We start from the raw sequence: 14971 nt of genomic DNA, 5'->3' as shown, positions 1-14971 counted from the left end.
GTAATTTTATGATTCTATGTGTAAGAGGGACTTGTGAAAGTGCAGTAAAGTTTAATTTTGTTTATGTGCCTTCACTGCTTTGACTTGTGAGTAACTGTAAAGAAATTTTATAAAGAGAAGTGTGTTGTGTGGGACCTGTTGAGTTGTCAGATGGGCCCTAATGAGAACAAATCAGATGGTGACATGTCACACATGTCAAATGGTCTTGGCCTATGTGGTAGATGACTTAAGTTTTTCATTTTGCATGTGCCTTAAATCAATGGTGATGTTCTTTTCTATTTTCTTGAGATCTAATTTGGTTCATTAATAAGTGAAAAGAAAAAATTCTCATTACATCCTTACAATTGAATGGTCATCATAGAAATGAAGAGCTATTTCATCCTTATCTACATGGTTACAAGTTAATTCTAAGCGTATAAGCATAAAAGATAGATGGGGAGATGAAAAGAAGGCTTTGCACTAATATGAGAACAATGAAACATAAGAATGAGATGTGAACTATAAAAGCTTCCCAATGTTACAAGTAGGAGGTACTCGAAAAGGCGTAAAGGTGAATAAAGAAAGTAAAAGGCATTATGATGCTATGAGTAAAACCCTGAGCATATGAATGAAGGATGGAGTTGTAAAGTGTTATGATGCTCCAAATGTTGAAATGAGTGTAATAGCATAGAGAAGGTTTTTAGAGGCTCCGATGGTATGTATGCGTATGGTCATAAAGGTTAAAGTGAACATTGTAACAAAAGCTTTATGCTAGTATGAGGAGTATGTTGAAGCATAAGCACGTAAGGATCTGATAAGGAGGTTTGAGATTCTATGGTATAGAGGGCAGCGTAAGAGTGTAAAAGGAATTTTAATACAGTGCTTAAGAAACCCCAACACTTTTATGCTTGGAGCATTCTAAAGTGTCACTAGACAAACATGAAGGCTTGCTCAGTGTGTCTTTGGTGTTACAAAGACTGAAGGGTTTTGACTTAGCGTGTAAAAAAAGGACCAAAATCAAAGAAGAGAGTGGTTGAGGTGTCATGCCAATTTATGAAAAAGAAAAATTCATTGTAGCCAAGTAAAATAGAAAGCTAAAAAGTACGTCATGATCGAATTACATAGTTGATATCCTTTGTTAACATCCTGCAAGAATGGTTTTAAAGCTCATGCATGTAGAATTTATTAAAAAAGCTAGTAGATTGTCTAATTAAATCATAAATATGTGATTAAACATTCAGAATATTTCCATTTTGAAGAATTTGTATTCCTATTCTAAAAAACTCTCCAAGTATCAATAGCTTTGTGATTTCTGTGTTACTATTGCAAGAGCTAAAAATATAATTTTTAGAGAAAATGGCTAACAAGGAAGTCAAGGAGGTTCCTATAGAAGAAGTAGAGGTCAAAGATGAGGGTGACAATGTTGTAAAGGTTACAACTAAAGGTAAAAGGAATAAGGGTGCTATAAAAGCAGAAAAGAAGTCAAGGATTAGAAATCCAAATAAGCACATAGAAGATTGGCTAAAAATTCTTCCAGGGTCATTGAACATAATTTCAGTGAATGACCATATTTTTAAAGACCCTTACTTCTTGGTTAGGGATGCAAAATGCCCTAAGACTGATGGTTTTAATCTTTTTTTGTATTTCTACCAAAATAAAATTGTAAATGTACCAGCCTATAACCCATGGAAAAGTTATATTGCTAGAGGTATTTGTTGATGTGGACTTGTTAAAGGCACTAATAAATTCTTATAATCCAATCACCAGGACATTCTAGAGGCATAATAGGAGTTTTTTATGCATGCTTGATAGGACATCTTTTATAGAAGCTTTTGGTTTGGAGGGACAAATGGATGTGCCTATAGGCATCAAGGATTTAGAAGGTAAATTTGGGAAGAAAAAAACTAATTTTATAAACAATGTGATGTTGTCCCACATCCCTTACAATGTTAAAAAGGCAAGGTTGATTCCAAACAAGGTAGAGGATTGCTTACCATTGAAAAAAATTTAAAATTATTTCAAGAATATAGTATATGGGCTACACAAAGTTTTAGGAAGTGATGGTGCAGAGGATTGTTTCTATGGTTCCTTATTTCTGATGGCATGTGACATACAAGACCTTTGACAACAAAGAATATGACTATGTGGCATTCATCATGGATAGCATGCACCACCAACTTGCCAATGCAAAGAAAGGAGAGTTGAAGGATTTCAAGTTTCATCATTACTCACTATTGATGTACTTGATCTTGTATTACAATATTGGTTACATTAGCTAGGACTTCATCGATCAAACTTCTAATGAATTTGGTGAGTTATGTATGCAACTATGGACTTGTATCTGGGATAGAAATTTCCATTATTCAAATGCACTTGTGTTCTTTAATTTGTTCAATTCTATGATTATGAGGCAACTAGACCATACTTTCGTTAGGGCCCCAAATGTTTTGAAAACATTGCTTAGACCTTCCTTTTTGGATGAGAAAATTAAATTGGATCATAACTGGGGGGACATGTTTTTGTTCAAGGAGTGTACATTGACAAGAGTGTATGCATGCCCACAACCTCCTCACATATTGCCCAAATATTTACCCCCTAGGATAGCTATTATTGAATTCTTTTGGAAATTTCTATTAATAAAAAAAGAAATGATTCATCCCTCTCTACACAAACCCACATTTGTTTGTAGAAGTTTCAAGGTAGGAGATTTTGAAATTGGAAAAAATGCATTTGAAGAATTGAGTGAATACCTAGGTTAGTATAAGTTTTCCATGGACCTTATAGAATGTATGACCCAGAGAATTACATAACAAATGAGGTTAAGGCCATGAGGGGTTGCATTTTACCTCCTAGCAAGCCAATCCATGTAGAAGATTTGAATGCTAACATAGTAGCAATAGGGGAAGCTAATGAGCTACTAGGGAAGTGTGGTGAAATAAGGAAGATGGAGGAGGCCTTAAAAAGGATCAACCCTGATTTCAAGGGTTTCTATATAGAAATTCCATACCTTAACAATTTGAGAAAGATGGTAGAAAATTTTGAGTATATCATATTTCAAATGCCAAATCAGCCAGAGGGAGAGGAGGCCACTATGAATAGAAAATCCCCTAAGCCAAATGTGCAATTGGAGGTTGATGTTGAGGAGGAGAAACCATCATCTTCAACTTGGGTGCCAAAAGGAAACAAGAGAGGCAAAAAACAATGCACATCCCAAAGAGGGTGGTGAGTAGGGCATCAAAGGGAAATAGAGGTAGGAAGAGCCTCTAATGACTTAAAAATTGCAACTTCAAGGTTGGATGATAGACTCATCCAATCTAAAAAAATTATAAAGGATGATGATTTCACTAAATCATCAGAGTTTAAAAGTTTTCTATATAAAATAAAGCAAAATGAGCTCATATTGAGCCTCATGCCTAGAGAGGATCCTAAGAAGAATAAAGAATTAGTTGATAAACTATTGGATTATGATCCAAAAAGTGAGACAATGACCCTTGCAGAAGCTAGAGAATTGGTTCATAGGAGTGGCATGATTCTAGTGCCAGGGTGGGATATAAAGAAAGCCTTTGTTCTAGACTAGATGAGAAGAAAAGACAAAGTAATTAGTTAAGAAGCTAGCAACAGTGAGGGCCTGAAGAGAGGATCAAGATTCAACATAGACACTAAGACCCTAGTTGTGTGGATACTTGCCCCTCATGCCAAGAAGCATAAAATGATGGACATATAAGAGACTATACAAGGCAACATGATTCTGTGGACACTGGACAATACCACTAGAAAAGAGATCTCTATCCTAGTCAAACACTTTGCACTCATGAATGAGGAAAAGGTAGTTCAAATTGCGGATAGGCTAGATGTTGCATACAATGAATGTCTAGATGTCAAAAAACTATATGAGGAAGAGCTCAAGATGAGCTTTGTGCAGAAGTAGAGAATAGAGGAGTTAGAAGGGAGAATTTAGAGCCTAGAAGCAGAGGTGGCATCCCTAAAAGACCAACTCAAGAATGCAGTGGAGGCAGAACATGCACCTAGACAAGTGGAAGAGGAAAGGCACACTATGGAAGTAGAAGCCCAAATAGAAGATATACCTATAGGGGTGATAGTGCCAGTGCCTGTGGTTAATGTGGAGGTAGAGGTTCCCCAATCTAACAATGCAAAAAGGAAGAGTGTTATGATGAATGTGCTAAGTCACAAGATAATCATCTTGAAGAGAATTTCTCAAGATGCATATAATGCATTCATCAATTTACAATCTACAGAATAGATCTACAAAGAAGCAGTAGGATGGCTTGATCTAGTTTTCCAACAATGGGGACCCTACATGCAATTCTTTGATAGGCTAATACCATTGATAGCCAAGAAGCTAGACCTTCTTGATAAGTTTATTGTTGTTAAAGAGGGAATGGACACAGTAAAGGATTTACTACAGTTCTTCATAGGGAAATTGACAGCAATTCAAAACAAGATGAAAGTGCTTACAAGAGGTTTTTATTCTTTAATTCTTTTTGTCCTTGATTCTGACAAAAATTTAAAGGATTCAAATGAATGGTCTAATTCTTTTGACCATATTATAGACTTCCCACAGGTGACATCCATCTTTGAAGGTGATACTAATGAATGTGATTTTAATAAATTCATTGATACTTTATTCAAAATTGAAACTGAAATGAGTAGATTTATCACAGAGGGGAAAGTGATTGCTGATGCCAGGTGGCAAAAATCCATTGGCGAATTAGCAACAACCAAGGCATGTGAATCGCCAACAAAGAGGGAGATTATTATATGGAAAGGAATCATAGAAATAAAGGCTTTACCAACAAGGGGCAGTTAAAGAAAAAGACAAAATTAAAGATTTGATGTTCCAACTATCATCTACAATTGTTTTTGTTATTTCTTTTTGAATTAAGGTGTCATGGATATTTTGAAAAAGGCTGTTGTATTTCTTGTTGCAAAAAGACACCTACCACTCACAATTACCCTTTTCTTTTTGCAACTCATGTTTATATAAATGAGTTTTCAAGGCTTTGTGAGGGGCCCAAATGTTTGTATTTTTTCATTTTTTCAAAGAAAGTATAGTCGGTCCAGTAATATGTAGTTGTTTTTGAGTTTACTTCCAATTATGTACTCTCTCATGATATAAAGAAATGATAGATTTAGCAAAATATTATGGGATTTTCATTCAGTTTCTATTGGTTATTGTATTAGTCATCTATAAGGATAATGGAAAAGGGTATTTACACTAGATCTGTGTTAGCAAGTTCTGTCTTCATTTCATGAGTTTGTTAATTTTGAGATCATTTGAATAAGTTTCAATTGATTGAATAGAGTCTGGATGGGTTGCATATTGGTTACATTGTTGCTTTTAATTCAAAGGATTAGTAAATTAGTAGAATTCACGATTTTATGAAAAGGATATGTCATAAGAAAGAAATAGGTGATTATAGTTGATAAATTCAATTACAAGTTAATTTAACAAGATCTCCTACCAATAGTTGACTCTTTGCTCCCATGGATAAGGCACTAGTTACATAAATCAGAAATGGTTGAGAGTAAATTCTACTTCTACATGTAAAAACAATTATAAATTCAAAATCATTTTCATTCCATTTTGTTCAAGGTTATAATGCTGGTCAGCACTCTTTTATATTTTATTTCTAAGTCTTAGGTAGCTGCTATTTCTAGGAATAATTATAAACTCAAGGAGAATTGTGACCAATTCTACTTATAAAGGATTCATATAAACTTGAAAGCATTAAAGAATTTGGTAAATTGTGTATGTGTCTAAAGATAGAAGATGAGAATCATAATGAAACTAAGATAATTTTCATACAATATTTTGCATTGGAATCATCACTAGGTATACCCACCTTGGTTTTGTAGAGCCTAAAGAGTAGAAAATCATCCTTGGTTTTGTTGAAGTTGGGCCCAAGTGGTTTGCACATGTAATTATTAATAGGAACTGGCTAATCCTTAGGTTATGTGAGTATTATCACTCTAGTATTGAGCATTTTGTTGTTCAGTAGTTTCAAACACCAACATAACACACAACAAAAACATGACCCACATGTTCACACATCACACCATCATTATCTTGCTAAGGAAAATGAACATATATTTTTACATAGCAATATAGTGACAATCATTGATCATCCTAAATCTAACAGTGCACAAAAGCTCATTGAGAAATTGGCCCACTTTCATGAAGCACTAATAAAAAATTGCTAGTTTTATTCCATCTAACAACTCCACCAACCATGGAGAAAGTAGGCCCACCTAGGATATGTGGCACACTATTACTTTATCGTTAGACTATTGGTCATAAAGTGATGGCCATAAATCTTATAAGATTGGATGGACGAAAGGATGTGGGTTCGTCAAAACTTTAATAATGCATGATCACTTAGAGAATTATGAAATAAATATAACATAAGGTCTAAAATGTATTTTTGTTACATTGGGCCATTTGAGTATTCAATTAAATGTTAACTATTGGGCATGTTTGACAATAAAACCTAGTTTTGGGGGGAGGGAAAATATGACCAACAAAACCCACTAGAGGTGGGCCCTATGTGATGTTGAACACTAGAGGTAGGTGGGCTCTACTAGAAGTGGACTCACTTGGTGTGGACCCCACTCAAATTGGGACCTGCTAGAAGTGGACCCTTCTTCGTGTGGGCCCCATTGGAGGTGGCTTCACAAGATGGTGGGCCCTACTGATAACAAAATGCTCTTTTTGCACATTGTCCTCAAGATTTGAATCCTTTAAAGTGTTTTAATCACTAAATCAATAAAAACAACATATATGCAAAAGAGATTAATGGGCCTTCATAAATCCTTTTTGATTCTCCAAATCATATAGAAGTGTAGGAGAAGAGCATACAAGATTTTCCAAGACCTCTTAAAATAATATAATCTTTCAATAACTTCTCTGATGTCATGTTAGAATTTGTATAAAACAAATAAAAACCAAAATCTAATGAAAGATATAGATTAATCAAGAGGAAATACAATTGTCATAATAAAAATACAAGAACAATCTTTGATGTAAATGCTCAAAGACATAATAGTATCAATATTTCCTAATATGTAATACATAAGAGCTATCTTATTTATATAGGCAAGAGCTAGGAAAATACTCAGACAAGATTGAGACAAGTGTATCAACTTAGAGGAAGTAGAGTCTTGATGAAATCAACCACCTTCCATCCACCTACAATCTAGAAGGGTGGTGTCCAAATTGGAATTAACCACATGTGATATATTAGGAGTATTTTGAGTCAAAAGGATGACTCACAATATCCTCCTAATAATAACATCCAACAATATATAATTCCTCCAAATTTATGAACTTGCTTAAGTAAACTTAATATAAGAGAGTGAAATGAAAAAGAACCATTTACTCTAACATGAATGGTACACCGAATTTTGGATTATGGTATGATAGATCAAATGATTTTAATTTATGTGTGTACACTAATGTAGATTGGACACAAAGTGTGGATAATAGAAAAAGTATTATTGGTGTAGCATTCTTCTTGGGATGAAGATTGGTTTCTTGGCTAAGTAAGAAACAAGAATGTATATCGCATAGTATGGCAAAAATAGAGTATCTAGGAGCAACCAACAATTGTAATTAGATTATATGGATGAAACAAATGTAGAAATAAATTGGGATTGAATTTATAGAGTCTATTATCATACATTGTGATAACACAAGTATAGGGGGTACTGTTGGAATATTCAAATAGGAAGAATGCTTCTAAGAGGGGGGGTGAATCAGAAGTACTAGCCTTCAGCCTATTTTAAATCCTTAATAACATATAATTGAAATTAACATGCATGCATATAAACATTAAACAATCATGAGAAACAAACATGCATCACCACATAACACTTGAGATTTTGGTAACCCAGAAACCCTCCAGGAATAAGAAGGTAAAACTGGGGTGGGGATGATACCCACAAAATCACTGCAACAATAATGTTTAACCACTTCTAATGGTCTACCCTATTAAAGGCCTACTCTATTAAAGGCTTTGCACTATGTCAATAGTGACCTAGTTAAAGGATTTACAAACACTTCACATGAAATGTTACCCTATTAAAGGATTTAATCACCTTTTCAAAGGATCTACAAAATAGTTGTTAAGCTAACCTGTCAACATAGGGTTTCCTTTCTAATAGAATGGCTAGAGAGTATGATGAAGGTATGCTCTAATACCACTGATGTAGGTACACTCTGCTACTACTGACAAAGGTATGCTCTGATACCACTGATGAAGGTACACTTTGATACCACTTAATGGGGACACAACCCAAGCACAAGATGGACACAATAGGAAAGGGAAAATTTTATTAACTATGAAAATATGCTAGTACGCTTAGTGCAAAGAAATAGACTCCAAAACATGCCCTATGGGCTTACAATAGCATAAATCTAGAGATAAATTCATCTCCCAGTACTTTCTCTCAAACTCCACTACGAACTACCTTTTACAATGCTAGAAATGTCCTTAAATAGACCCCAAAGGGTTAATGATTAGGAATACATTCTAGAAATTGCTAGTTGGCATCCACCGACCAAGTAGAAGGCTACAGAAGCCACGTTAGAAGTCGGTGCAAAACTAGAAGAGTCCAAAAATGGTAACCAAACTTTCAGGAGGCATAACTTTTGAACCGTAGCTTTGATTAATGAACTGTTTACATTTTTGGAAAGCTCTCAAGGTACTCTATAGCCCTAAAAAATTTGCTCATCCCCCATTTTTTGGCCCTGTTTGAGGTTATTTAATGCCCCTAACCTGAATTTGAAGCATTCTTAGGATGTCTCCAAAAACTAAAAAATTATGATAACTTTCAAACCGTGGGGCCTTTTGACCGATTCTTTTTCTGGAATGCTCTAAATTACAATGAAAATCATCCAACAAATTTACACCTTCTAGTTCACCAAAATGATGGCTCAATTACATACTCCTATTTTTTTCGGCATTTACATGTATCCCAAGGTGATTAAAAACTCTAACCTAGAACACTAATAGTGAAATTGTGAGAGTTAGAACCTTTATTTGACCCAAATGGGTATCCAAAAATGAAAACACATGAAATAGAAACTAAGTCTAAGTACATTTTTTTGGGGTGGCATAGGATTTCCCTTATACCTCTAGATGCTCCTGCATCAGAGTATTAGGTATAATTAACCTGATAGCTTACAATCCTTGATTTCTGAATACAAGCACTTTGATCTACTTTCTTTGATCATGATCCTCTGAGATCTGATATTTGTTCATATCCCTTGCTTTGTTCTGATCAACTGAATGTCTAACAACTTCTCTCTTCCTCTAAGTCTTTTTACTCTTCACTCCAAACTTCAATATATTTTCCCCATACACTCCTTCATCCATTCATAATACAATGAGATTTCATCTTCCTTATAAAGACATTTGAAGACTTAGGGTTAGATGTGGATCTATGATCCATATTGAATCTTTGTTTCTCACTCATTCCTTGCACTTTTGTTATTGGTTGCATGCCTTCTTCATTTTTTAATTGGTTGCATGTAGTTTTCACAAGAAAAATAAAAGATTCAAACTTATCTATTTGATCCTTCTAGATCCTTCAATGTTGGCCATAAAAATGGTTTACATCTAAATTAGTGAAGTTACAAACTCATATGTGCATTCTGTGTTACTTGGAACTTACTAATTTCTTATGCTTAGCACATGTAACAAAACTATCTCACTTGGATCCTCTTGCGTTTCTATTTTTCTCAGCATCATTTGTGACTCGGCACTTAAATATCACTCGGCTCTTGTATCATGCTCGGTACCTAAAGTCACTTAGCACTTAATCTTCACTCAGCACCTGAAGATCACTCGGCACCTGAAGGTTGTTCGGCTTCAATGTAGAAAGTGGTTAACTGTGTTGGCACTCAAATGTCAAAACCATTCTGAGCCTAATAGGTACATGTCAAATAATTCAGTGTTGCATTCAAAGAGAAAGAATACATCTATAAAGTATCAATTTTTGAGAGAGAAAGTTGTAGAAAAAGAGACCAAATTAGAGTATATTAGCAAAAAGGAGAAGATACCATATATATTTACAAAACCTTTGATAAAGGAAAAATTTGAGTACTTGAGAGGTATGCTTGGTGTTATGTCCCAATCTACTTTTGAGAATTTGATGTAGAGATTGCATTAGTCCAATGGTAAAAAAAACACTATTTCTTTTATCATGACTAGATGCTTCTTCTATGGGGGAGTATCTATGCTTGAGCTGAGTCATGAAAGACTCTTGGTATATGGTATTTAATAGTTTCTTTTAGACACTTGAGCTTATTCCATGTCTTATGTATAAAATTGAGATAATGATACCTCTGTCATTGATGTCAATGGGGGAGAGAGTAATACATGAAAAACATCCTTGTACATTTATTATTATCAATGGGGGAGAGTATGACATGGAAAATCATTTTTTAAGTTTGGGGGGTGTAACACATGAAATATCTTTGTATATTATTTTTTGTAATTTGGAGGAGAGATGTTCCTGAAGGAGATATTTGATTGATGAAGAGAATTTTAAAAGATTGATTTATAAATTTTATTGATGAAGAGGATTTAAAAAAAAGTTTATGTATGGGATATGGGAGAGATTAACACTTTCCTTGTGCATGCTAGTTGTAGTACAATGGATATTCATGGTCAATGTGAATGGGGGAGTAGTTGCACTAGAGACATTTGGTATTCATGAAAGTTATATGTTTTTCATCTATGTTTCCATCAATGCCAAAGGAAGGGATTTTTAGCATGAATGTTGATGGTATTCCTATGGGGGTATATCCTATCATTACTAGAGACATGATTCAAAGGTTCTGTGTTGCTTTCATCATGGATTCTATCATTAATGTCAACATAGTAATTATTCTCTAAGGACTAACAAAGAAGTAGATAGAGTTTGGTTTTGTAAGGTTTGAGAAATGTAGATGAGCTTATGAGGACTTGGGATAATGTTCTATAAAGTGTATAGATTCTATTATTATGAGAACATATGGAAATATGAAGATTGCATAGAGTTAATAATTTTAGTGAAGACAATGTTCAAACAAAATTATTGGGAAGTAGTTACAAATGTTTTGATATATCTCCTAACATAGATAGAATGTGGTTATGTAGAACTGGAAAAAGGTAGGATACATGATGAATATTCTATGGTCAAACATGTACATCCTAATAAACATTGAGTGAAGAATAATGAAGACTGTGGGATGACACCTTAATTATAGTTGTGAAATGGTGTAATATTATAATATAATATATAAATTTAATATCTTAAGTTTTCCCTATATTGTTATTGTAAATTGACAAAGTGATGTAGTACAAGGAAGGAGAATCCCCAAAGGAGATGTCCTAGCCCATAGTAAATAAACACATGGTGGAATATAAACAATAACATAGAGATTTAGATCCAAATAATACCAACTTTCATAATATAATAATCATATTTATATCCAACATTCCCAAATATAAGGCCTTCTAGGTTATGACCAAATACATAATAAATTATAGTAGTAATTCTATAAGACCTCACAAGATCCAACCACTAGCTAGCTTAGAACCACAATCTGGTATAAACCCCAAGAAGAATCCAAACTTCTACTCTCAAGCCACTAAGAAACCTTCATGTTTCCCAAGCTCACACTTAGTTTCTAGCTCTACTACACTTCACTCCTTCCTAGCTACTCCATCTTCCCCATGTTGAATGATCATGACTCTAGACCCCACAAGACCCTCTACTTATACCAAACTAAGCCACAAGATGACCTAGAAAGTTACAAATTAAATAAAATATTGTATTAAATACCTATTTAAGACACAAGTTGGCCTACAACAAATATTAAATACCAAATGCCTTAGAAGACTTACAACAATCATTAGATACACCTATAATAAATAACCAAGACCTAAATAGGTCCAAACAAACTCCAAATTGATCCACATCATGATCACATGCCTTAAATCCATAAAGTCAACCAAAAAATCTATGAGAACTCCAGCTTGCAAGCCACAGTGTTGAGCATTAGCAAAGATGACAAGCATCACCGAGCTCCCACAAGCATTTTCAAGTAACATAGTATAAGTCAAATTGTTGGTGATTTAAAACTACAAGTTGCAAAACCCCATACCAAGATACAGAAGATAAAACAAAGCATGATGAGTAGATAGTTTCCATATTCAACTAATTTTATCTCAGATCTGGACCAACATGATAGAGCACAAGGATTGTCTACACTTTAGGCTCTATAGGGCCAAGGTGAGTGAACTTTTAGTATATAGTACCAGCTTAAAATATCATTTTAACTAAGTCACCACCCTTTAGATGAAATATATTTTTAAATGGCTTTGAAGATGGAAAAATGATGTAGTACAAGGTAGGAGTATCCCCAAAGGAGATTTCCTAGCCCCCAGTTATATAACCACATAGCAGAAACACAATAGCAAGAAGCAAGAATGCAAGATCTGATACCAAATTGCAAAAAATTATTTATAAAAGATAACTAATTACATGCAATGTGCCCAGCTATAAGGCCTTCCAAGTTAGGGCCAAATACATATAGCAATTACAAAATTAGTTCTACAACATCCCTCAAGATCCAACCAAACCTATCCCAACTAACCCAAATCTATAACATAACAGCAATCTGGAATAAACCACCAAGGAAACCTAAACTTGTGCTTGCAAGCCCATTGAGAAACCTCCTTGTTTTCTAGCTATATCCCTAGCTCTACTTATCCAAGATCTAAGTGTAAGCTACTTCATATTTGATGCTTTATCCACAAACTCACAACTCCATCATAATCTTGCTATAAACTACCTCACATTCGACACTCTATCCCCAAACTTAGGAAAACCCATTCTTCAGCTTCTCCCACACTCACTCCTCCTTCGAATGAATGAATCACTCCTTCATGAATTAATAAAACATTCCACAAGACCCCTTACTTATACCCAACTAAGCCACAAGTCAGCCATAACACAAATTAAATACTCATACATAAATTAAATGCCAAAAGTCAGCCTCCAATAGGAATTATATGTCCAGAAATTGATATCTAAGAAAAATCATGATATCTCCTAGATCCAATTGAATTAGAACTCATGCTTAAAACTAAAGGTAGAACCTAGGTCCACTACTACCCCTTAATGGCACAAAGGCTTATTCACCAGGGATAAGTGTGCATCCATCCTGAAAGTTAGGCATAGAAAACTATTGTATAAAATTGCCAAAAATTGATACTCTGGGAGAATCACCATATGTCCAAACTTATGAGGAATTATAACTTGGGCCTTTGGTACAAGGAATTACTCTAGGCCCTCTTCAATTCCTAAAGTGAACATCCTCTCATTCATTGTTAAAAAACTAGTTACCTAGATTGCAATAGGCACCTAGAAACCAAAAAAAAATAGTTCCAGCAACAAGGCAAAAAAAAGCTCAAACTTCACAACTCAATCCATCTAATCTCTATGCAATCATGAGGAAAGGTTCCCTGATGCATCTTCAACACATCCTTAACTATGAAAATCATCACACCACCAAAATCCAATCATAATGCTCCTACATTAGACTCCCTAGGTAAATAGAAAAGTATGTTCCATACTTTGATGCCTAAAGAAAGATATGCAACCAGCTTCATCTTTACCAAAGGCTTCCACTTCATCAAAGTCAATAGAAAAATATAAAAACCAACCAACTATGCTTTATCCATTGAAACATTAGAATCAAATAAATATCAACAACCCAATCAGTATGCTCACATCTAAGAACAAACTAAACATAAGGCTTCATCAGCAAACTCTCATCCACATCAGCAACTAGTGAATTCACACTAGCAACACCAACCTCCACATTAGAAATAATATGACGATCTCCATCAAAACATGCCAAACTCACAACACTAGCAACCTAATTGCTCACAATAAGGTTCTCTTCAACACAAAACTCATCACCAACAATAATTGAATCATCCATGACCAAGTGCTCTGTAATTTCCATGTCAAATCCAAATGACTGATCATGAAAACCAATGTCTAAAATAGCATCAACAAGGTTAGGAATACATTCAGCAGCAACCTCCAACTAATTTGCAAGTTCTATATCATATTTTAGAAACTGATCAACAAAACCAACCTTTTCCACCTTGACCTTTTCATGGCATCTTCTATCATGAACAAGTCTCTTAACCAGCCAAACAACTTTCTTCCAAATTGGCAGACTCAAGCTCCACATAACATCTATGAAATGCCTTCATCATCCTATCCTTATCTTGATCAGCCAAACTAGCCTCAAACTGAGCAACCACCTCCTTAGCTTGATCAGCCAAACTAGCTTCAACTCAAGCACATATCTCAAAAAACCTCCTTTCTAGCACACCATAGAGATTTGTAATCATGTTAGGGTTCAATCCTCTTGGATCCATCTCCCAAGGTATTCATAGTCTATGTAAAAAATCCTTCCAATGCTCCTTGTAACAACCTAGAATTATTTGTAAGTCAAATCACAACCTACCACCTCACATGAATAATCAAAAACCAAATCACAAGTCTAGGACCATGAATCTGCAATCTACAAACTCTCTATAGTCATGTCTCAACAAGGTTAGTCTTCCATATTTATATCCATTTATCCATTTATAAGCCCTCTACAATTGCAAGCCAGAACCATGATCTACCACCTCACAACCAATAGATCTAGGAGATTCCAAAAGGAATAATACACCACCAAATCAAGATCTTCTCAAATCTACTTCTCCAACCCAAGTCCTGGTGCAAACTACCACAACTTTGGTAATCTATCTACAAACTTAGGAACAACCTTCACTCTGATACCACCTAATACAGTGTAGGGTAGGAGTATCCCCAAAGGAGATGTCCTAGCCCCTAGCTATGTAACCACATAGTGGAAATACAATAGCAAGAAGCAACAATGCAAGATCTGATACCAAAT

The sequence above is a fragment of the Cupressus sempervirens genome, chromosome 5, assembly GCF_028749045.1.
Source record: "Cupressus sempervirens isolate cs-2001-9-10 chromosome 5, ASM2874904v1, whole genome shotgun sequence".
Classification (NCBI taxonomy): domain Eukaryota; kingdom Viridiplantae; phylum Streptophyta; class Pinopsida; order Cupressales; family Cupressaceae; genus Cupressus; species Cupressus sempervirens.
This window is presented reverse-complemented; position numbering follows the sequence as displayed.